The sequence below is a fragment of the Macaca thibetana genome, chromosome 2 (genome assembly GCF_024542745.1).
Source record: "Macaca thibetana thibetana isolate TM-01 chromosome 2, ASM2454274v1, whole genome shotgun sequence".
NCBI classification, from domain to species: Eukaryota; Metazoa; Chordata; class Mammalia; order Primates; family Cercopithecidae; genus Macaca; species Macaca thibetana.
In genome coordinates, this window is record NC_065579.1 from 84,681,371 (window position 1) to 84,704,491 (window position 23,121).

General features: G+C 40.8%; 1 long non-coding RNA gene across 1 annotated transcript; it reads left to right on the plus strand.

The window, feature by feature from the left end:
• The first annotated feature begins 5,563 nt into the window (after positions 1-5,563).
• Positions 5,564-8,068, plus strand: LOC126948400 (uncharacterized). Its single transcript, XR_007723429.1, has 3 exons — positions 5,564-5,707; positions 6,136-6,220; positions 7,454-8,068. It is a non-coding gene; the product is annotated as an uncharacterized LOC126948400 (long non-coding RNA).
• The last annotated feature ends 15,053 nt before the right edge of the window (positions 8,069-23,121 follow it).

A 23,121-nucleotide genomic window follows, 5' to 3' on the forward strand; every position in this document is an offset into this window, starting at 1 on the left:
AGGAAGGAAGGAAGGCAACTACAGACCTATATCCCTAATGAACCTAGATGGAAAAATCCTCACCAAAATACTAGCAAACGAAATCCAACAGCACATTGGAAAGATGATACACCATGATCAAGTGGATTTAATACACCATGATCAAGTGGGTTTTATTCCGAGAATGCAATGATAGTTCAACATATGCAAATCAATAAATATGAATCACTAAACAGAATTAAAAACCAACACTGTATGATCATCTCAATAAGTACAGAAAAAGTATTTGATCAAATTTAGTATCCATTCATAGTTAAAAAAATTCAACAAACTAGGCATTGAAAGAACATACCTTAAAATAATAAAAAGCCATCTATGACAGACCAACAGCCAACATTACACTGAACGAGGAAAATTTTAAAGCATTCCATGTAAGAACTGAAACAGAACAAGGAAGCCCATTTTTACCATTTTTATTCAACATAGTACTGGAAGTCCCAGCTAGAGCTGTCAGGCAACAGAAAGAAAGAAATAAAAGACACTCAAGTTGGAAAAGAAGAAGTCAAATTATCTGTTTGATGCAGATAAGACCTTATACCTAGAAAACCCTAAAGACTCCTTCAAAACACTCTTAGATTTGATAAATTAATAAAGTTGTAAGATACAAAAATCAATGAACAAAAATGAGTAGCATTTTTATACACCAATAATAATCAAGTTGAAAATCAAGTCAAGAAGGCAATTCCATTTACAATAGCTACAAAACACACACACACACACACACCCCTAGGAATACATTTAATCAAGGAAATGAAACATCTCTACAAGAAGAACTATAAACCATTGATGAAAGAAATCATAAGGACAGAAACAAATGGAAAAATACCTTATGCTCATGGATTGAAAGAATCAGTATCATTAAAATGACCATACTGCCCAAAGCAATCTACAGATTCAGTGCAATTTCTATCAACTTACTAAGGTCATTTTTCACAGATTTAGAAAAAACAATTCCAAAATTCATATGCAACCCAAAAAAAGACAAAGTAGCCAAAGCTATCCTAAGTAAAAAGAACCAAGTTGGAAACATCACATTACTTGACTTCAAATTATACTACAAGGCTATAGTAACCAAAACAGCATTGTACTGGTATAAAAAAAGACACATAGATCAATTGAACAGAATAGAGAACCCAGAAATAAGGCCACATATCTACAACCAACTGATCTTTGACAAAGTTGACAAAAACATACACTGGGGGGAAATGACACTATTTAATAAATGGTGCTTGGAAACTGGATAGCCATATACAGAAGAATAAAATTGAACCCGTTTATCTTACCATATACAAAAATTAACTCAAGATGGACTAAAGGCTTAAGCATAGGACTTGAAACTCTGAAAATCCTAGAAAAAAAAAAACCTGGGAAAAACTCTTCTGGACATTGACCTAGGCAAATAATTTATGACTATGTCCTCAAAAGCAAATGAAACAAAAACAAAAATAGACAAATGGGACTTAATTGAACTAAAAAGCTTCTGCACAGCAAAATAAACAATCAACAGAGTACACAGACAACCTACAAAATGGGAGAGAATATTCATAAACTATGCATCCAACAAAGGGCTAATATCCAGAATCTACAAGGAACTCAAACAGGTCAACAAGAAAAAAACAAATAACCCTATTAAAAAGTGAGCAAAGGATGTGGACAGACAGTTCTCAAAAGAAGACATACAAGCAGCCAACAAACATATGAAATAATGCTCACCATTACTAATCATCATAGAAATGCAAATTTAAACCACAGTGAGATACCATCTTATACCATTCAGAATGGCTATTACTAAAAGTCAAAAACAATATATGTTGGTGAGAAGGTGGAGAAAGAAAATGCTATACACTGTTGATAAGAATGTAAATTAGTACAGCCTCTAAGAAAAACAGTATGGAGAGTTCTCAAAGAGCTAAAAGTAGAACTACCCTATAATCCAGAAATCCTACTAGTGTCTGCCCCCAAAAAAAGAAATTCTTACGTAAAAGGCACCTGCACTTGAATGTTTATCGCAGCACTGTTCACAATAGCAAAGTCATGGAATCAATCTAAATGTCCATCAATGGATGACTGAATAAAGAAAATGTAGGATATATACACCATGGAATACTACTCTGCTATAAAAAAAAAGAATGAAATCATGTATTGTACAGCAATGTGTATAGAAAAACTGGAGGCCAAGACCCTAACTGAAATAAATGCATGTTCTTACATATAAGTGGAAGCTAAATAATGGGTACACAGGGACATAGGGAATAATCAACACTGGAGACTCCAAAAGGTGAGAAGGCATGACAGTTGAAAAATTACCTATTAGGTACAATGTTCACTATTTGGGCAATGGGTACACTAAAAACCCAGACTTTATCACTATGCAATATATCCACTTAACAAAACTGCGTGTGTACCTGCTAAATCTATAAAAATTTAAAAAGTTATTTTAAGGCAGATATTGTCAGATTTGGATAAGGTAAATAAGACTCAACATGGCTGGGCGCGGTGGCTTACGCCTGTAATCCCAGCACTTTGGGAGGCCGAGGCAGGCGTATCACGAGGTCAGGATATCAAGACCATCCTGGCTAACACGGTGAAACCCCGTCTCTATCAAAAATACAAAAAATTAGCCGGGCCTAGTGGCGGGTGCCTGTAGTCCCAGCTACTCAGGAGGCTGAGGCAGGAAAATGGCGTGAACCCGGGAGGCGGAGCTTGCAGGGAGCCAAGATCGCGCCACCACACTCTAGCCTGGGCGACAGCGAGACTCCGCCTCAGAAAAAAAAAAAAAAAAAAAAAAATCTGAGATACATACACAGGAAATTACAAAACATTATTGAAAGAAATTAGAGAAGATCTAAATAAAGATACATTTCATAATGGATTAAAAGATTTACTATTATTAAGATGACAATATTCCCCTGATCTATAGAGTCAACACAATCCTTATCAAAATATCACTGAAGTTTTCGCAGAAATAGACAAGCTGATCTTAAAATTAATGTAGAAATTCAAGTAACTCAGAATAACCAAAGCAATCAGGAAAAAAACTAAATTGGAGGACTCACCCTTTCTCATTTGAAACTTACTACAAAGCTACTGTAATAAAGACAGTATGGTCATGAAACAGAACAGATATATACATCAGTAGAATGGAATTAACAGTGTAGAAAGAATCCCTTACATTTACAGTCTGTTGATTTGTTTGTTAAGACAGTGTCTTGCCTTGTTACTCAGGCTGGAGTACAGAGGGACTGTCATAGTTCACTGCAACACCACACTTTGAGCTCAAGAATTCCTCCCATCTCAGCCTCCCGAGCAGCTGGGACTATGGGCACATGCCATCCCACTCAGTTTACAGTGTTTTTTTTTTTTTTTTTTTTTTTTGAAACAGGGTCTCACTTTGTTGCCCAGGCTAGGGTGCAGTGGCATAATCATGACTCGCTGCTGCCTTAATCTCCTAGGCTCAAGCAATCCTCCTGCCTCAGCCTCCTGAGTAGCTGGGACTACTGATGTGTGTCACCACACCTGGCCAATTTATTTATTTATTTTTTAAGACAGGGTCTCGGCCTGGCACGGTGGCTCACGCCTGTAATCCCACCACTTTGGGAGGCCAAGGCGGGTGGATCACCTAAGGTCGGGAGTTCAAGACCAGCCTGACCAACATGGAGAAACCCCGTCTCTACTAAAAATACAAAATTAGCCAGGCATGGTGGTGCATGCCTGTAATCCCAGCTACTCGGGAGGCTGAGGCAGGAGAATCGCTTGAACCCGGGAGGTGGAGATTGCGGTGAGCCGAGATCATACCATTGCACTCCAGCGTGGGCAAAAAGAGCGAAACTCCGTCTCAAAAAAAAAAAAAAAAAAAAAAAAGACAGGGTCTCACTCTGTTGCCCAGCCTGGAGTGCAATGGCACAATCATGGCTGCAGCTTCGACCTCCCAGGCTTAAGCAATTCTCCCACCTCAGGCTCCCAAGTACCACAGGTGGTACCACAAGCACACAACACCATGCCTGGCTATTTTGTTGCTGTTTTTTTATTTTTTGCAGAGACAGAGTCTCCCTATGTTGCCCAGGCTGGTCTCAAACTCCTGGGCTCAAGCTATTCTCCTGCCTCGCCCCCTCAAAGTGCTGGGATTACAGGTGTGAGCCACCACACCTGGCCCAGTCAGTTGATTTTTAATGAAGTTGCCAAGACCATTCAATGAGTAAAAGGATAGAATATTCACAAATGGTGCTGAGACAACTATATAGCTACATGTAAAAGAATGTAGGAAGTTAGACCCTTTTTCACACCATATACAAAAAATAACACAAGATATATGCATAAATATAAAGCTAAAGCTATTAAAAAAAGTTAGAAGAAAAATGAGTAAATATTTTTACCTTGGTTCCAATGATGGTTTTTTAGATGCATCACCAAAAGCATAAGCAACCAAAGAGAAATTAAACAAATCATACCATCAAAATAAAAAACTTGTGTTCATCAAAGGATACTTCCAAGAAAATGAATAGACAGCCCAGGGAATTGGAGAAAATACTAGCAAATCATATGTCAGGTAAGGGTCTAAATGTATAAGGAACTGTTACAACTCAATAATAAAAAGATAAATAACAAATTAAAAGTGGGCAAATTGTCTGAATAGACATTTCCATGAAGTATAAATGGCCAAGAAGCACATGAAAAGGTGCTCAACATCATTAGCCATTAGCGAAATGAAAATCAAAACCACAATGAGATATTTCAAAACTACTAGGATTGCACTATATATGTATGTATATATGTATGTGTGTATATATACATACACATACATATAAAGACAGACAACAACAAGTGTTGGTGAGGATGTGGAGGAACTTGGACTTTTGTACATTGCTGGTGGGAATGTAAAATGGTACAGCTTTGGAAAATAGTCTGGCATTTCCTCAATAGGTTAAACATAGAGTTACTATATGATCCAGTTATTCTAATCCTAGGTATATACTCAGGCCAAATGAAAACATTAATCTACACAAACACTTGTACACAAATGTTCAGAGCAACATTATTCACAACTGCCAGAAAAAAGGAAACAATTCAAATGACCATCAACTGATGAATGGATTAATAAACTGTCGTATATCCAGTCAGTAGAACATTATTTAGCAATAAGGATGAAATTATCATACACACTTCAACATAGATCAACCTTGAAAGCATTATGCTAAGTGAAAGAAACCACCACAAAAAAAACACATTATATGATTTCGTTTATATGAAATGTCCGGAATAGATAAATCTATAGTGACAAAGTAAATTAGCGGTTGCCAAGGACTGGGGTTGGAATGGGGACTGACTGCTATGGGGAGTGACTGCTAATGAGCATAGAATATTATTTTGGGGTGATAAAAATGTTCTAAACTTGATTATAGAAATGAGACACGATAGTTCCCTTGACCCACTTCGTGGGTGGGAATGAAAGTGGCTCGTTTCACTTAGCCCGCCACTAGCCACTCCTTGCGAGACAGTGTGCGCGAGCAAGCGAGTGTGGGAACTGGAGGGAGTGAACGCTGAAACTGGCCAGTCACTCCTCTCTGGCGGGAGCAGGCTCTGTGCGGGCCCTACAGCAGCATCCAAGCCCCTGTCCTCTTGGCACCCGAGCTCTTCCAGGAAGAATTAGGTCACCCAACCGGATTGAAGGGTAGTTATGTGGAAGATTTTATTGGGTAATGGCTCTCAGCAGGATGGGAGTTGGAAAGGGGATGGTGCGGGAAGAAAGTGATTTTTGCCTGAAGCCACACTATCTGAAGTTAGTTACCTATTTGTAGTCTCTGACACTCAGTTGCTGCTTCTCCGGTTGCTGCGCATATACCCGGCGCTCAGCCGTTTGTGTTGGTCTGCCAGCTGAAGTCTTTTATATATGCGCACAGGATAGGGGCATGGCAGGCCAAAAAGCAACATTTGAGTACAAAAATGGGGTCAGCTGTTTTCACACAGGGCTGTGGTTCCAGGTTTAAGGGTGCGGTTTAGCCAGGAGCCAAGCCATTCTGTATCATTTCACCCCTCTGAAGAGGCACATCTAACTGCCATTAGAATATGGACAACGACCGGTCTTTCCTTTCCTCCCAGAAGTCCACCCAAGGATCCCCAGCGAAAGGGAGCCATAGTCCAAGTCTCTGGCTGCCTGCCTGTTTGGAGCTTTGATGGCCTCTAGGTGAGAGAAAAAACAAGCTTTACAAGGCCAAATATGCATGCATCAAACATGTATTATACAAGGAAAGAATCTAGTGTGAAATATTACAGAAATAAAAAGTGAAATACGCTAGTAACATTGTACCCCAAGCTCTCACCCTGGTGAAAGAAATTAAACCTTGTATGAGAGCAGTTAAACTTTGAGAGATAACTGCTCTTGTCACGTCTGTGGCAGTTAACAGGTGAACCCTAGGAATTCTGGGGTCTGTGGGCTTGCATGGTGGTCATTAAAGCTTCTTCCTCTTTCTTGTGTCTAAATGACCAAGCTGCCACTTTCAGGAGGTCCCCTAAAATGCTACCTGGTCCCAGGGTGCCTTTCTAAGTTTAAACTGGAGGTGGTCAAGTTTATTGGTTGCCCATTCTGAAAGAGGGAATTTGGTGTCTCTCATTCCCTTTCTTCTTTCAGTGAAATCTTGGGGTGTGAGGGAGAAAGAAAGCAGGCATTCCCCCTTTCTCTTCTTTTTGTCTGAATCTCGGCAACCTTGGCAGGTGCCACCCATGCATGCCAATGAGGCTTGCACCCAGAAGCAGGGAGGGCCTAGAAAATAAGAATTACCCACACTCATCTGTGCCTCTACCTCCCCTACTGTCGACAACCTTTGAGCTCCCTTGGTCTCATTTATGCCGTGTAGCATGGCCTCCTTCCAGGAAGCAGGGGGTTAATTGGCAGGAATCGGTCCTGCCCAGTTATTTACACTGGGCCTGTTGCGTGGCTTTTGTTCCCTCAGATCTGGTTTTCCTTTCTAGGGCCTCAACCTCAAGTTTAGAAACAAGTTTTAGATCTCCCCCCCGCCCCCCCCCCCACACACACACAAATGGTATTTCAGAGGCTGCATGGATTCATTTAAATTTAAGTCCAAGACTTTGCCAAATTATCAGCCAGGAGGGGTTGCTCCTCTGTTGCCTCCCTGTCATAAACAAAGTTGAGGTAGGAAAAGAATCCTCTCGCTTAGAAAAGAAAAAAAGCTTGAATTACCTAAGTTGGGGGGACCTGGGGGAAGGGTCTCTTGCTCTGTTGAAATGGGTTTCTTTAATCACTGTATCCCTCCTCAGGTTCAGACCGGCTAGACCTCGGTGAAAGGAAACAGCCAACATTCCTTTTACCTAAAGGAAAGAGAGAGGTGGCAGGGTCTTGGAAAAGACACAAATTCGACAGTTCCTCATTTTAACTCACTCTTTTTCATATCCTGGACAGGCCCCCATATGAGACAGGACTGTTCCCTTCACCTTAACCCCCTTCGTGGGCGGGAACCTGGCTGCAGAGCGTGCGAGTGCGGGAACCGGAGCTAACGAATACTGGAACCGGCCAGTCACCCCTCTCTGGCGGGAATAGGCTCTGTACGGGCTTCACAGCAGCGTCCAAGCCCTGCCCTCTCGGCACCCGGGTGCCTGTCCGGCGTCCAGGAAGAATTAAGTCACATGAACGGATTGAAGAGTAGTGTATGCGGAGGATTTGATTGAGTGGTGGCTCCTGGTGGGATGGAAACTGGAAAGTAGATGGTGAGAGAGGATCATCTTTCCCTGAAGCCGCACCGTCTGAAGTTAGCTGCGTCTACCTCTAGTCTTCAGCACTCCGTTGCTGCTTCTCTGCTCACTGCTCAGCCGCTTCTGTTGATTTGCCGGCTGAAGTCTTTTTTATGGCCATAGGATAGGGGCGTGGCAGGCCAAAAAAGCAACATTTGCGCAGAAAAACAGGGTCAGCTGTTTTCAAGGCCGTGATTCCAGGCTTACGGGTAGGGTTTAGCTGGGAGCCCAGCCGTTCTGTATCAGTGATAGTTGCACAACTATAAATATACTAACAACTATTAAATTGTGTACTTTAACTGTATGATATATGAATTATATCTAAGTAATTTTTTTAAAAATATGCATATACCTTAGTCTAGCTATTCCAGGTCTAGTAATATATACTACAGTGATAGTAGCATAAAAATATAATATGTGGTTTATAATAATAAATATAATAAAATAAATAATAAATATAATAAAAATAATAAATATTGGAAATACTTAATCTTGCAAATGCATGATCAGTAAGGTAGTGGAGGCAACTAGGTTTCCCAGGAGCTCCAGGCTTCTCAACTTCTGAGTAGCAATCTCAAGGAAGTACATACTCTGACTGAAACTGTTTATGTTACAGACCTACTCTTTAGACCAATCACTGTTCCCATAGAGATAGCTCATTATGATTTGAGGAGTCAGAATCATGTGCCCACTGCTGAAATCAGGAATTCAGGGTCCTGGGACAGACATCCGTGCCACCCACCTAATGTTTTCTGGAAGTTTGACTTTAAAAGGAAGAAGAGAGCAAGAGATCAATGTAGCTAGAGTGTGGAGATGAGGTGTTTTCTTTAGAATAGACGTGACTTGAACATGTTTAAATGCTTGTGCAGAGTAGCCAATATAGAGGGAGCAGTTAAAGACACAAAAGAAATGGAACATTTCTAATCAATACATCTCACGAAATTATTATTTCCCACTACGCCTCAGAAAATTATATTCAATAAAGGAATTTGTTTCTGGATCCTTGGAGGATTAACTTTCCTCTTCATGCTTAGGCAATACAAAGTTGAATCACCACTTTAAACCACATTACACAGACTAGAAGGTGAAACTCCAATGCACAGGCCATTATGTTAATCAATAGTTCAACCTTCTTTTTTTTTTTCTTTTTTGAGACGGAGTTTTATGCTCTTGTTGCCCAGGCTGGAGTGCAATGGCGCAATCTCGGCTCACTACAACCTCTGCCTCCTGGGTTCAAGCAGTTGTCCTGCCTCAGCCTCCCACGTAGCTGGGATAACAGGCATGCAGCACCACACCCAGCTAATTTTGTGTTTTTAGTAGAGACGAGGTTTCACCATGTTGGCCAGGCTGGTCTTGAACTCTTGACCTCAGGTGATCCACCAGCCTCAGCCTCCCGAAATTCTGGGATTACAGGCATGAGCCACCGCACCCAGCTGCAACCTTCATTAAAAATAGGATTCCCTCCACTCACTCGTTTACCCAGTTAGTGTGTAATTGTGGCAGGCCATCTGTCTTTGCAAAAGGGAATGTGGTAATCATTGTTTTATTTGTTCACCTCTTCTCACATTCTCAGCTGCTGTAGCTGACCCCTCTTAGTTGGAAAACGAGGAAGGAGGAGAAGAAAGGGAAGCAGAAAGTTCTTCCTTGACTGGTACTATTTTAAGACGGCTTTGCACTCTCTGGTTTTGGCAGATGTTTAAAGCTGAGTCATACTTAAAGATGGTTTCATAGATTCTTTGGACACTATCCTGCAGGACCCTTCCAACTACAACTCCTATGACATGGGCCAAATGTTCTTTTCTTATAGTTCCTGATCCACCCTTAGCTGGAAACAAGAGCCCACTTCTCAGAAGCTCTGTTGGGGACCCATTGTCTTCCCAGGCAATCTTAGAAAAATCTCTTGCTAAGTGAAGGTATGTGTTTTCCTTATTAAGTGAATCGAGTCATTGTTTTAGGTTATCTGCAGCCAAAGGCATTTTCACTGGTAGAGCAACATGCATAAATTTTTTATCTTCCCGGTGTCCTGTTTAATTTAATGGGAGGAGAGTTGCTATTTGTTTGTGTGTTTTATATCTCTTTAGAAAATTTCAGTGGTCCTGTCCAGGTGTGGTGGCTCACGCCTGTAATCCCAGAACTTGAGGAGGCCAAGGTGGGCAGATCACCTGAGGTCGGGAGCTCGAGACCAGCCTGACCAACATGGAGAAACCCCGTCTCTACTAAAAATACAAAATTAGTCAGACGTGGTGGTGCATGCCTGTAATCCCAGCTACTTGGGAGGCTGAGCCAGGAGAACAGAATTGCTTGAACCTGGAAGGCTGAGTTTGCGGTGAGCCGAGATGGCGCCATTGCACTCCAGCCTGGGCAATGAGAGTGAAACTCTGTCTCAAAAAAAAAAAAAAAGAAAGAAAATTTCAGTAGTCCTAATTTAGAAGGTTTAAGCTTCATTCATTCAGAGCCTCAGAGAAAAGCCTTGTTATATAAGAAGAATATTGAGGAAATTGTTAAATTGATTATGATTATGAATAAAAACTATAATAAAGAATTATTTTTTAAGGTCTTGAGAATCTTATCCCAAAACCAGCAAACGGCAGAGTTCCTGGACTTTTCTCCTTGAACCTTCCTAACTGAGTTTTCTCTGAGAGTTTTAGGAAATTAGATGGAATGCCGGTATGTTTTAGGCAGTAACTGTAATATATTAATAGCTGCCTTGAAAACTGACAAGAAACCAAAAGAAATAGAACAAAGAGACTAATTTTGTACCCAGCTACATGCTAAACATAAAATGATCCAATCTGAACCTAAATGTAACTGCCACTTTCAGATGTCTATTTAATTTATAAGTAACTTATATTCTATTATAAAAGATTCAAGCAATCTGAAAGTTCCTTTCCTTTTTTTATAAGTATTTGCATACATACACATAGCTTTGAATATTTTACATAAATGAAATCATAAATGTATTGTTCTATGACTTGCATTTTTTAAAATTTGGGGGTTTTTTTGTTGTTGTTTCTTTGTTTTGTTTTGGTTTGGTTTTTTTTGAGACGGACTCTCACTCTGTTGCCCAGGCTGGAGTGCAATGGCGCTATCTGAGCTTACTGCAACCTCCGCCTCCTGGGTTCAAGTGATTCTCCTGACTCAGCCTCCTGACTACCTGGGATTACAGGTGCACACCGCCACTCCTGGCTAAATTTTTGTATTTTAGTAGAAATGGGGTTTCACCACGTTGCCCAGGCTGGTCTCAAACTCCTGAGCTCAGGCAATCCACCTACCTTGGCTTCCCAAAGTGCTGGGATTACAGGCATGAGCCACCGCGCCCGGCCTAATAATTTGTTTTGAAAATTTTCCAAGTCTGTGTACCAAGCTCATTTTAGCAACTGCGTAATATTCAATAGTAGGGTGTATATATTATTTATTCAATCTTATCTATTAATGGATAGATTCCTTCCCATTTTTAGTTATTAAAAACAATACTATTCTGTTAATAAACATGAGTAATAAACATTCTGTTACTCATATGTTTCTATAGCATTTGAAAAAATCAACTGAAACAGTATACAACTAGAATGACATAATATCCTCTTAACCACTCCTGCATATAGGCTTGCTTCAAGTTTTTACTTTAGTTGCATATAGAGAATGGTCTAATTGGTAATAATATACCATTGAAACAAATACAGTACTGCCTGCATGAATATAACCTAAAATAGTATCCTTAATAAATGTCACTTGTGTCTCAAAATGGAACTGCAATAGACAAATTCATGAGATGACCAATCTAATTGAGAATGCAAGCCAACTTTAGGTGGAATTTATTATTCCTTTCTTCCTTCTTTCTTTCCTTCTTCATTCTTTTTTTTGCCCTTCTTTTCATTTTTTCTCTTCCTTCCCTCCTTCCATCCTTCCTTTTTTCCTTCCTCTCACACTAGGCTATCACTAACCATTTATTTATTTATTTATTTATTTATTTATTTTTATTTTTTTTAGTTTTTGAGACGGAGTTTCGCTCTTGTTGCCCAGGCTGGAGTGCAGTGGCGCGATCCCCGGCTCACCGTTATCTCCGGCTCGCCGCAACCTCTGCCTCCTGGGTTCAAGCAAGTCTCCTGCCTCAGCCTCCCGAGCATCTGGGATTACAGGCGTGTGCCACCACACCCGGCGAATTTTGTATTTTTAGTAGAGACGGGGTTTCTCCATGTTGGTCAGGCTGGTCTTGAACTCCCAACCTCAGGTGATCCGCCCACCTTGGCCTTCCAAAGTGCTGGGATTACAGGCGTGAGCTACCACGCCCGGCCACTAACCATTTATTGAATATGTTAGAATACACCTTTCAAGTCTTGGTGCCTCATTACCCATTGAGACATAAGTGTGTAATTATTATGTATGGACTAGGCACAGTGGCTCAAGTCTGTAATCCCAGAACTTTGGGAGGCTGAGGCAGGTGGATCACCTGAGGTCAGGAGTTCAAGACCAGCCTGGCCAACATGGCAAAACACCGTCTCTACTAAAAACACAAAAAATTAGCTGGATGTGGTGGCAGGCTCCTGTAATCCCAGCTACTAGGGAGGCTGAGGCAGGAGAATTATTTAAACCTGGGAGGCAAAGGTTGCAGTGAGCCAAGATCTGCCATTGCACTCCAGTCTGGGTGACAAGAGCAAGACTCCATCTCTAAATAAATAAAATAAAATTATTATGTATGGACAACAAAGAGGTGTTTCAAATTTACACACTGTTAGAAGACTACAAGATCTGTTTTGATAAGTGATTCTCTTTTAAGCAGTTACAGAATTACACTTGTCAAACTGTTTGTTTTTCATTACAAGGGAAGACTCAGATTACATTTTTACTGCCTGAAAGAAAACCCTCCCATGCTTTTCATGTTATGTAGCCTATAAATAGATGTTCTCATTCAGCAGAAAGGAAGCAGAAATGTGATAAGTTTTACATAAGGCATGAAATATTCCTGTGGTTCATGGTTGGACAAACTGAACAATGAAACCAAATCTCCCTCACATATTATAGTCTGCATTAGCAGGAATTCTTAATTTGGCAACCTAAGAATATTGTAACAGAATCAAGGTCTGAAGGCATCAGAGGGTATTTTTAGACTTCTATGGGGTCATGGTCTGCTCTTTTTAGGTGTGGATTTCACATATTAAAATTCAGTAACTAGTTTTCCAAACTTCATAAAGCCAGTAAGGCAGTAAGCATAATGAAAAACTGCTATGGGTCCCAAATTATAACAAAGGATACCTTTTAATTTTAATTCCAATATTGTTTTCAATAGTATTCCAACATGTTTCCTGTTGTGCCCTGGTATTCTTAGGCAGCCAGTTGTAAAAGGCTTCTTTGATTTGGCAGTAAAGAGCCCACAAAGGAATGAGCACTAAGTTATTCATTATCCATTAGCAGGTTAGGTATCAGTCAAGTGAGGCAATGGATAACATTTCTTGTATGGGTCTAAGAAACTTGTGAAACAGAATTTCCTGGCAGGTTAAATATAATTTAACCATACTGAATAAAGAAAATTTTCAGGGACTTTGTAAATAGATTTCTTAGAAGGATTTAAAAGTGGCTTAAGTTTTTCAGTTCAGTCTTTTAAAAAAAAAATCTTAAATTATACTCTCAGCATTTTCATACTAACACTCAGAGCAACCTCTTTATACTTTGAAGATATTTTTAAAATGTAATGAATTAGAATCAAGTTTGAACTTGTATCGGTAAATACACTTACAAAATTAGGGAGAATTTTTTTCTTCAATGCACTAGTAAATCCAGAAGGGATTTTCATTCTAATTCTGACTCATTCTAAGTAATCTAGGTAACTGTTGCAAGTATTTTGTACTGTTTGTGATTTATAAATCATGAGTGCTTTCTGATATGTTGATTGTATCATGAAGTAGTGTTCCAATATTCAGATTTTTGAAGTATTTAAAATGTTTTTACTAACCAATCAAATAGGTTTTTTAAAAAGACTATTATTGGCTCTTAATGTTGCAGCAAATGCATTTTATCCGATTCCTGCTCGGTGGTTATATGAAATCAGATCCTGACAGGTGGAAGATCCATCCATTACTCATTTTCTGTGACCAACATTTGCTAAGTATTTACACCAACCCCTTGGCTATTTCTATTTTGTAGAGCAGAAATCTAATCTAAGGCATACAGATGTTGAATAATTTGCCCAAGCTCACAGAGCACTTTAGTAACAAATTAGAATCTGTCTTCTGGAAATTTCAGGATGTGACTTAACCTACCAAATGGTCTTAAAATACCAATATAGTGGCTGAAGATAGGAATGAATTATAGTTGAGGCCATAGTGCAGAAATGTTGATGCTTGCTAATGGCCATAATAAAAAAATTTTTTTTAAAAATGGATGTTAGCGTGGATTTGGTGAAAAGGGAGCACTGTTACTCTGCTGGCGGGAATGTAAACTAGTAATCACTATGGAAAACAGTGTGAAGATTTCTTAAAGAACTAAAAGTATAACTACCATTTGATCCAGCAATCCCACTACTGGGTATCTACCCAGAGAAAAAGACATCATTATACAAAAAAAGATACTTGCACACGTGTGTTTATAGCAGCACAAATATGGAACCAGCCCATCAATCAACAAGTGGATAAAGAAGCTGTGGTTTATGTACCATGGAATACTGCTCAGTCATAAAAAGGAAAGAAAAATGGCTTTTGCAGTAACTTGGATGGAATTGGAGACCATTATTCTAAGTGAAGTAACTCAGGAATGGAAAACCAAATATCGTATGTTCTCACTCATAAGTGGGAGCTAAGCTATGAAGATGCAGAGGCACAAGAATGATATAATGGACTTTGGGGGCTTGCGGGAAAGGGTGGGAAGGGGTAAGGGATAAAAAACTACACAGTGCGTGCAGTGTACACTGTTCAGGTGATGTGTGCACCAAAATCTCAGAAATCACCACTAAAGAACTTATTCATGTAACCAAACACCACCTGTCTCCAAAACTCTATTAAAATTAAGTTTTTTTAAAAAAAGAAGTGTTGATGCTTCCTATATTTATCATTTTTCCTAAGAGGAAAAAAGAGGAAACAAAACAAGAAATATAAATGGCAAATTAACATAAAAAATATGTACACCCTAAGAACTAAAAAAAAGTAGATACACATAGAAAAAAATTGTGCAACGATACACACTACTTCATAATAGTTGCTTTGGGGAATTAGGATTGTGGCAGAAAATATTTTTATTTATTTATTTTTATTTTATTTTTTGAGACAGGATCTCGCTCTATCACCCAGGCTGGAGTGCAGTGGCATGATCCCAGCTCGCTGCAGCCTTAACTTCCCGGGTTCAAATGATCCTCCCACCTCAGCCTCCCAGGTAGGTGGGACCACAGGCACACACCACCACTCTTGGCTAATTTTTACATCTTTTGTAGAAATCGGATTTTACTATGTTACCTAGGCTGGTCTCAAACTCCTGGACCCAAGCAATCTACCAGCCTTGACCTCCCAAAGTGCTGGGATTACAGGCATGAACCACCCTACCTGGCTCATTTTTAATTTAAACATTTTTGTATTGTTTATATTTGTTACAGTCAAAAAGTATAATAGTCAAGAAATGTCTGTCGTTTACTTCTACAGTGTGCCAGCCCTGTTTTTAGAATACATCAGTGAACAAAACAGAAGTTCTTGTTGCCACAAAGATTACATTCAGCTTTCGTTATACTGGATTTTTTTAAATGGCTGAGGAAAATGTAATGTAAGCTTAATTCAAACAACTGCAGCAGAAAAAAATTAGCAGAGGGAACTGCTCTCTCAATACAAGTTACAATAAGGTGGCTTCGTTTCTTTGTTTATAATGATTGGGAGAACAAAAATCCCAGGTAAAGATAGAAAAAGAGGCAAAACAAAAACAGATTTCATCAATAATCTAGCAACATATAAACTGCTTTTGTCTCTGATAGTAGCCATGTTTTATAATTTCACAAAATTATAACATGAATCATAAAATTTAAAATAAACCAAGAATACAGGTCATGGTTCATATTTATTCATTCATTTATTTATTTTTATTTATTTTTGAGATGGAGTCTCACTCTGTCACCCCAGCTGGAGTACAGCAGCATGATCTCGGCTCACTGCAACCTCCGTCTCCCAAGTTCCAACAATTTTCCTGCTTCAGCTTCCCAGATAGCTGGGATTACAGGTGTGTGCCACCACACCCAACTAATTTTTGTGTTTTCAGTAGAGACAGCGTTTCACCATTTTGGCCAAGCTGGTCTCAAATTCTTGACCTCCGGTGATCCGCCCATCTGGGCCTTCCAAAGTGCTGGGATTACAGGCATGAGCCACCGCGCCCAGCCTATGGTTTGTATGTATAGTAGAATATGGTTTCTGCAGTGCATTTGAGAGAGATTTTATATTTTGTTTGTGTGTATAGTAGAATATGGTTTCTGTAGTGCATTTGAGAGAGATTTTATATTTTTGTAACTAGAGCAGAAAGAGGAGGATGACAGAAGGAGAAGAAACCCATGAGGGAAATGAAAGAATAGCAAAACACAGTCTTAGCCTTTAAATCTTAACGCAACTGGTTCAGATAATTTGATGAAGGAGGTATTGTAAGTATTCCAGAGCAGGGGCATTTACTGCATTGCAACTGAATGAACCAAGGGTCCAAGTGATTGCTTCAAAATCTCCCATTAATTAAAAACGTATTGGCTGGGCACCACGGCTCACGCCTGTAATCCCAACACTTCGTCAGGCAAAGGCAGGCGAATCACGAGGTCAGGAGTTCAAGACCAGCCTGGCCAACATGGTGAAACACCATCTCTACTAAAAATATGAAAATTAGCTAGTCATAGTGGTGGGTACCTGTAATTCCAGCTACTCAGGAGGCTGAGGCAGGAGAATTGGTTGAACCCGGGAGGTGGAAGTTGCAGTGAGTGGAGATCACACCGCTACACTCCAGGCGAGAGTCAGACTTTGTCTTAAAAAAAAAAAAAAAAAAAAGTATTCCTTTGTTACTACAGTCTCCTATTTCTAACGTTTTCCATTATCAAAAAGGTGGCTTACATTGTTCACTCTTAGAAGATACTTGTTTTCATTTATGGGTCCATACATATTTTTCAAATGTCTTTTTGACATTTACATGTACGCTATACCATTTATTATGTGGTTTCAAATTTAATTTTACAATTGATTTTAAATTTATACTTAAAATTTTTCTCTGCTGCATGATGCATTTTATATGAATACGATTTTGAATGCTGCAACAAAGTTTTGAAAATGCTGTATCATACCTTGTACATTTGTAGTCATACTGACAGAAAAACTAATACCTAAGCACTTAGCCATAACATAATCACATTCTCATCAAATTATGCTACAGAGAGCTGTTGCACATACGAAGATCAATTCTTTATCATATATTTAACTTTTACTCTGATCTTGGATTCTGAAATATATAAAAATACAAATACATATATACCATTTTTTTTTTTTTGACACAGAATCTCGCTCTGTCACCCAAGCTGGAGTGCAATGGCGCAATCTCCACTTCCTGCCAACCTCTGTCTCCTGGGTTCAAACCATTCTTCTGCCTCATTCTCCCAAGTAGCTGGAATTACAGGCACCTGCCACCACGCTCAGCTAATTATTTCGTATTTTTAGTAGAGATGGGTTTCACCACGTTTGCCAGGCTGGTCTCACACTCCTGACCTTCAGGTGATCCGCCCACCTTGGTCTCCCAAAGTGCTAGTGTGTCCGGAATTGGGTTCTTGGTCTCGCTGACTTAAAAAATGAAACCACGGTCCCTTGCAATGAGTGTTACAGTTCATAAAGATGGTATGTCCGGAGTTTGTTCCTTCAGATGTGTCCCCCAGTTTCTTTTGGTGAGTTCAGGATCTCACTGACTTCAAGACTGAAGCTGCAATCCTTGACAGTGAGTGTTACAGCTCTTAAAAACAGCGCATCCAGAGTTGTTCCGTCTTCTTGGTGATTTCGTGGTCTCGGTGACTTCAAGAGCGAAGCTACAGACCTTCGTAGTGAGTATTACAGCTCATAAAGGTGGTGTGGACCCAAAGAATGAGCAACAGCAAAATGCATGGCAAAGAGTCAAACAACAACCCCTCCACAATAGGGACCAGCACCAGGGCCCGTTGCCACTGGTAAACTCAGGCAGCCTGCTTTTATTCCCTTATCTGGCCCCACCCACATCCTGCTGATTGGTCCATTTTACAGACAGCTGATTGGTCCGTTTTGACAGAGTGCTGATTGGTGCATTTACAATCCCTGAGCTAGACAGAGTGCTAGACAGAAAAGTTCTCCAAGTCCCCACTAGGTTAGCTAGATACAGAGTACTGATTGGTGTATTTACAAACCGTAAGCTAGACACAGAGTGCTGACTGGTGCGTTTACAATCCTTCAGCTAGACACAGAATGCTAGACAGAAAAGTTCTCCAAGTCCCCACTAGGTTAGCTAGATAGAGAGTACTGATTGGTGTATTCACAAACCTTGAGCTAGACACAGGGTGCTGATTGGTGTGTTTACAATTCCTTGGCTAGACATAAAAGTTCTCCAAGTCCCGACTAGACTGCAGTCCAGCTGGCTTCACCTAGGGGATCCCGTACCTGGGCTGCAGGTGGGGCTGCCCGCCAGTCCCGAGCCACACCTGCACTCTTCAGCCCTTGGGCGGTGGATGGAACCTGGCAGGGGGTGGCACCCGTCAGGGAGGCTCGGGTCACGCAGGAGCCCACCGCGGAGTGGGGGCTCAGACATGGCGGGCTTCAGGTCCCGAGCCCTGCCCCACGGGGAGGCAGCTGAGGCCCAGCGAGAATTCGAGCGCAGTGCATGTGGCCCGGCAGTGCTGGGGGACCTGACGCAACCTCCGCAGCTGCTGGCCCGGGTGCTAAGCGCCTCGTTGCCCTGGGCCGGGGGCGCCAGCCGGCTGCTCCCAGTGCGAGGCCCGCGGAGCCCCCTCCCGCCAGAACTCGCGCTGGACTGTGAGCGCGGAGCGCAGCCCCGATTCCCGCCGGCGCCTCTCCATCCACACCTCCCCACAAGCAGAGGGAGCCGATTCCGGCCTCGGCCAGCCCAGAGAAGGGCTTCCACAGTGCAGTGGTGGGCTGAAGGGCTCCCCAAGCGCCACCAGAGTGGACTCGGAGGCTGAGGAGGTGCTCAGAGTGAGGGCTGCTAGCACATTGTCACCTCTCCCTGGGATTACAGGCATGAGCCACTGTGCCTGGCCCACGTGTGTTCTCTGTGACATATATATATATATATAATATTTTTCTCTCTATTTGACTAGTGAATGAAGAAAAAAACTGAACTAACACTAGCAGAGAAAAAAATCTCTTAAAAATGAATCGAAAGCAATGAACATTTCTAGTATATTTAATATTGTTTTTGGTTTTTTTGTTTTTACGTTTTTTGGTGTTTGAGACAGGATGTCACTCCATTGCCCAGACTAAAGTGCAGTGGCACAATCATAGCTCACTGCAGCCTCAAACTCCTCTGCTCAAGTGATCCTCCTAAGTAGCTGGGACTACAGACACGCCCCAACACACCCGGCTAATTTTTCTATTTTTTGTATAGTGAATTCATGACTAAAACTCTAAATTTATGAAACACAGGTTAATTGGAGCAGATTGAATAATTCCTTTTTTGTGGCTTTAGGAGGTTTTTATGTATGCTCTTTCAAATTCTAAATTCGATGTTAATGTAAATACATGAAGAAAAATTACATGTTGTTTCAATAATCTTCAATAAAGGCTGGAAGAAAGAAAAAAATAAGTAGCAATTATGAAGGCCTACATTTGCCAAGAATTGATACAAACTTTTTAATTAATACAACAGTGCCATGAGGTAATAAATATTATTTTTCTTTTCTTTTTTTTTTTTTTTTTTTTTGAGATGGAGTCTTGCTCTGTCGTACCCAATCTCAGCTCACTGCAGCCTCCGCCTCCCGGGTTCAAGTGATTCTCCTGCCTCAGCCTCCTGAGTAGCTGGGACTACAGGTGTGCACCACCACGCCCAGCTGATTTTTATATTTTTAGTGGTGACAGGTTTTCACCATATTAGCCAGGTGGTCTTGAACTCCTGACCTTGTGATCTGCCTGCCTCAGCCTCTCAAAGTGCTGGGATTACAGGCATGAGTCACTGCACCAGGCCAAAATGTTATTTTCAACAGTTTACAGATGAGGGAAAGTAACTTTCTCAATGTCACACAGTTAGTAAGTTTCAGCCTAGAATCTGCGTTCTCAGAAACTCAGTCCTGATTATAGAAACAACTATAATCTGCTACCCATCTGCCTTGTCTTAATTCCTTTCTGTCTCCTGGTTCACTGTTTTCTTTTTCTTTTTCTTTTTTTTTTTTTTTTTGAGATGGAGTCTCGCTCTGTTGCCCAGGCTGGATAGAGTGCAGTGGCATGATCTCGGCTCACTGCGACCTTCACCTCCTGGGTTCAAGCGATTCTCCTGCCTCAGCCTCCTGAGTAGCTGGGACTACAGGTGCATGCCACCATGCCCGGCTAATTTTTGTATTTTTAGTAGGGATGGAGTTTCACTATGTTGACCAGACAGGTCTCGAACTCCTGACCTCGTCATCCACCCACCTCTGTCTCCCAAAGTGTTGGGATTACAGACGTTAGCCACCGCGCCCAGCCACCGTTTTCTACTTTCATCCTTTTTCTTTTCTCTCATTTTCCCTTCTTTCTTTCCTGTTCTAATACAAAAGGAAAAACACAAGAAAACAACAAATATTGTTTCATTGTATTGGGAAAAATACGTTATGGATGTACTAGATATTTTACCTTACTTATTTTCAGGTTTTTTAGGATAAGGATCAAAAGTAGCAGAGTCATAAAGGTCTTATCAGTTAGAAGTGGTAGGAAATAGAAGGAATCCTCAAATTGGATAATTTCAGGAGAGTTTTTTTTTTTTTTTTTTTTTTTTTTTTTTTTTGAGACGGAGTCTGGCTCTGCCACCCAGGCTGGAGTACAGTGGCCGGATCTCAGCTCACTGCAAGCTCCGCCTCCCGGGTTTACGCCATTCTCCTGCCTCAGCCTCCCGAGTACCTGGGACTACAGGCGCCCGCCACCTCGCCCGGCTAGTACAATTTTTAAAATGTCATTGGGACACAGGGAAACTACATGATGGAGTGAAGCACCAGTTGGGCTCTGTCGCCACTGTCAGGCCTGATAGCACCTCTAGAGGCCAAGAGAAGTTGTGGCCTCCAGAACCTGAAGACAGGGAAAGGTATTTAGAGGGGGCCATCTGACAGGTACTCTGATCTCCAGTCCAGGGATGCAAACAAGTAAGAGGTGGTGGAAACTGTTTCAAGAGCTCTCTGCCCATCCAGCATCTCTGGCTGCGGCACTCCATTGGCTGGTCCCACTTAAGGCCAGAAGACAAAAGAGCCTGTTGATGCAGTCTATGCAGGTCAGCCTCCCAGAACACAGAGCAGGCAGAAGAATGGAACAAAGACCTGGAGAGGTAAACAAGATATTCAGCATAAGACCCAAATTGTGAAAAGATGCAGTGTAACTACTCCAACTGCAGATATTTCTTTGTCTCCCAAAAGCTTTCTTTTTTGCTAATATTAGAAATAACTCTCAGATTAATCCCATCACAATTCAGGTAACTTCCTTGCACAAATTGCAACAACATTAACTATTTTGTTTGCATCTAATTTATCACATATATCTTTTATAGCAACTATAATTGTTCCTAAGTTTTTGTAGTGTGGATAGGAGTATGCCACTCCTAGAACACAGAAACAGGCAGGCCTATGGTCTCCTACGTCAGATGGCTAGGCCCTGGTACTCGGAAACACAATGTTGAGAGTTGCTATGTCCCCAGACTATATTACTAGCCTCAGGCAGCCTCTTTTTCACAATGCTTAAAACTAACGGTTCTGGCCAGGTGCAATGGCTCAAGCCTGTGATCCCAGCACTTTGGGAGGCTGAGGTGGGTGATCACCTGAGGTCAGAAGTTCGAGACCAGCCTAACCAACATGGTGAAAACCCCATCTCTACTAAAAGTACAAAAAAAATTAGCCAGGCATGGTGGCACGCGCCTGTAACGCCAGCTACTTGGGAGGCTGCAGCAGGAGAATCTCTTGAACCTGGGAGATGGAGGTTGCAGCGAGCCAAGATCACACCACTGCACTCCAGCCTGGGCGACAAGAGCGAGACTCCATCTCAAAAATAAAAAAAAACTAAAGGGCTCTGAAGTTAGATTCTGCTACTTGTTAACTCTATGATACTAGGTAAATTATTTCTGCCCATATTAACTATTTATAAAACAGAGAATAATGGTACCATCTACCTCAAATGGTCATCCTAAGGGCTAGATATATTAACAGATGCAAAGTGATTAGAGCAATGTCTAACACATAGCAAGCACTGAACAAATTTTAGCTTTTATTATTACCTCAAAAATAAATGTCTTTTTGTGTGACACAAATTGGCTTATTATAAAGAGACTGTGTGTAAGAAAACAGATCTATTCACATAAATTAGTATTAGAAAAGCAACTCAAAGTGATTTTGAGATCACTTACAGAAACATCAGGGCAGAAACTACATCCAAGTAAGCAATTGCAAGTAAACACAGTCGAGAAACCAACTTTGCAATACGGGGTCTCATATCAAATCTGCTTTCTGTGTAGGTTGAATATTACATTTCCCTTGTTCCACAATTCTTTGCCAAATATTTTTTGGGTCATTCCATGTGACCAAAAGCTTAGGTCAACTTGCTTTCTCCTTGGCACCTCTTCATGGATTCCACATCTCAAGTGTCCTGAAACAGCCACTTTCCCCCTCTGTCTACAGCTCTGCTGGTTTCATTTAATGCCACTATTTTACCTGCTCCTGAGGACAATGCTTTCTTCACCATTCTTATTACTACAATTCTCTAGTCAACTTTGCCCAGTTCATTCTTAAGGCCCTGGTTTATTCTTTTTAGATACCTTTAGCCTTATCAACTTTATTCTTGCCAATTCATGCCTCATACAGATAATTGCCTGTGAACATTTATTTTCCATACTGTCTATAACCTTCATGGATCCAAAAGTGAAAGTATAGTAGGCATGTTGTTATAGATAAATAAAAAGGTTTATTAGTCATTTAGCAAGACCAATGTTTTCCAAACTTCAGATAATGAACCCTGAAAGGTCAAAAACTAAGTTTCATTGGCAGATGACAGAATTTTTTAAGCTAAACAAAATACAATGAAATAGACTAGAATAATTTAAAAAAAAAAAAAAAAGGAATGTAACCAACCGGGTTCAGTGGCTCACACCTGAGATCCCAGGACTTTGGGAGGCCGAGGTGGGCGGATCACGAGGTAAGGAGTTTGA